A 2,833-nucleotide genomic window follows, 5' to 3' on the forward strand; every position below is an offset into this window, starting at 1 on the left:
GTAGCAATGTTGATTTTCCTGTTGTTAAATAGCTCTCTTTTGAGAAGGGGTCAAGGATGAATTCACTTAATTCTCTAGGAAACTGCATTAGAAGGAGTTCTGCTAGAGGACCCTACTATTTATGCAAATACAAAAACCCACCTCTGACAGGAAATCCAAGTGCAGCCTCTGCAGCCCCTGCAACTTCCCTGAGACAGTATCTCTTTTTCTTGATGTCTAGACAACAGGATGGTGGCCATTTACATGACAGCTTCCTCCTTATTTTAACACAGGTGGAGGGGTGGGGTAGTTACTATAGAATGTCCTTCTTTTGCTTCTTCCCCTATCTTATGGGAGGCTAACCAACAACCCAGCTCAGGCACACAGGCCCAGTTGGACAGAAGAACATTTACTGAGTACCTTTCTTCCAGGGATAGATGGGGCAGCATCTCAATCATATAGGGCACAAGGCAAACCTCAGGATGACTAACAAAAATTCACTACAGTTCAACAAATATTTCTAAAAGTAGGGAAAACTGATGGAAATCTGAGGCCAGCTCTCAGTAAAATGGTTTAGTAGATGAAGGATCATTGCAGGCCCCTTGGCCTAGAACATGCACATCATTTCCTAAAGTCAGGCTAGTACTAATCAATTCTGTTTGAATCTGTTGAAAAACATTGTGTGGCTCTGCTCAACAGTCTCCTTCTGAATTTGTAGATGTCCTTTATCACCTCTTTGAACTTCTTTCTACACCTACCTCCTTCTCCTTGAGATCCCAAGTTCTCTTCCCTTATTTCCTTCCCAGTTGCTTCCTGACCCCTCCTGCTGGTTATTTTCCCCAGGCACCTCCGTCCTGAACCTTCTGAGACCACAGCTACCTCTTTTACTGAACACAGAGACTGTGTTTCACAGTCGGGATTATTTTGTTTAGTGGTTGGTGTGCTTAACCCAAAACTGGCACAGAAGTGTTCTAAATGTTGAGGTTTGGAGTTCTAAGTTAGTCCTAGTGCTAGAGTCATAGAAATGTTCATCTAGGGCGCCTGGGTGGCTCAGTGGGTTAAGCCGCTGCCTTCGGCTCAGGTCATGATCTCAGGGTCCTGGGATCAAGTCCCACATCGGGCTCTCTGCTCAGCAGGGGCCTGCTTCCCTTCCCCTCTCTCTGCCTGCCTCTCTGCCTACTGTGATCTCTCTCTGTCAAATAAATAAACAAAATCTTAAAAAAAAAAGAAAAAGAAATGTTCATCTAGTAGTGTTAATTGAGGTCTAAATGAGCTAAAGGTTACATTTGCTGGCATATCTGACAAGGTTGCCATGCTGAGCCATTTTTTACTGACCTAGGAGGAAATGAGTCTTCTAGAAAAAAAGTGGAGAGTGAGGTTTCAGAGGACAATGAAAAAAATTGTTGAGGTCCCAGACATTTCCAAAAGTCGGCAGCTTCCTAAATCTTGTCCAGCATTCTTGAACCTCGAATTTACTCCTAAGTAGCCCCATAATTCATAGTAGCTCTTCTCAATCCAGTTTCTCCCTACAGTGCTCTAACCCGCCCTCCTTGCCATTCTCAACCAGATAGTTCTCACTTCCCAGCCCTCTGACAGCTTTGAGTACCTCCAGACCTTAGCCCTGTGCCCCTAGACCCTAAGGCATACCTCACCTTCCCTTGTCCATATTTTAAAGCAGTCTGTCCAGTTTCCCAAAACCAAATAAACTTCCTTCTTATGTTTAATCACCTAATGTATATCCCTGATCAGGTCCCTTGTCTGCAAAGCACAGGTGGCTTCTTTAGGACCCAGCCTTCTGTGAGCACATTGGCGCTCACATCCTAGGGCCCCTCCTGACTGCAGGGTAGACCTGCTAGACTGGAAGATTCTACCCTATCAATTGTGTCTCTGGCTAATCATCTCCCAATCCCACCCCCAAATGCCTAAATAGCTGCTGCTTGGTTTCACAGTTGGCATACTGATGTGGTCTTCCTGGGTAAGAGCTCAATGAATTCTAAGTAATTTTTTTGTCTTGAAATGATTGATCATTTCTCACTTTTGAAACCTGATCTTTAGCCATCCCAATTCACCTGCAGGCACAAGTCAGGACACCATGAGAATTGCTTTTTTTCTTTGTTAGGCTCCATGAAGACCTGAGTGGGAAAACGCAGGCATATTTTACTTCCTTTTTACTAATTTCATAGGGCCTTCAGAAAACAAGGGAATGGGTCATGGAAACGAGTGGGGTGGAACAGAAAAGTCTCAGACGTGCCCTCAAGTAGGATGGGATGGATGAAGAATAAAGAACAGCAAAGATAGGGACTTTAATGCCAGCTCAAACGCCTGCCCCTTTCTTCTTTATCTCTGAAGACTTGAAGTCCCTCTAACGAAGCTGTGCCAGAGTAAAGGCACGAAGAGGGCATACTCAGACTGCCCTCTAACTACATAAATCTATCTCGTTTTTCTGTTTTCTTGGTTCTTAAAGTTTTGGTTCCCAAAACCCGTCTCTCAATCTCCAGGACCTAACATACGCTTTACACAGAACGGGCATTAGCATATATTTTTAAAAGGACACCCTTGAGATGAATAGTCACACTGTGACCCTCTAAACTTAGTTCGCAAAACCTTTCCCATGCAGGATCTCATCGTGCCTCCCTGAATGCCCCTAGTGTTAGGTGAGGCCGTAGCCACTATCCCCATTCTACAGTTGAGGAAAAGTGTGGTTGGCAGTCGCCCAGCAGTCAACCAACAGCAACACACCTCCACAGACCTCGCTTCTAAGGGTCGAGCCCCAGAGGCAGCTTTAACTCTCACCGCCCCTCGCGCAGAGCCTGCCGGGAGTTGTAGTCCAATGTCCCGCAGCTCCTGTGAGTTG

This window comes from Neovison vison, chromosome 1 (assembly GCF_020171115.1).
Source record: "Neovison vison isolate M4711 chromosome 1, ASM_NN_V1, whole genome shotgun sequence".
Taxonomy (NCBI): Eukaryota; Metazoa; Chordata; class Mammalia; order Carnivora; family Mustelidae; genus Neogale; species Neogale vison.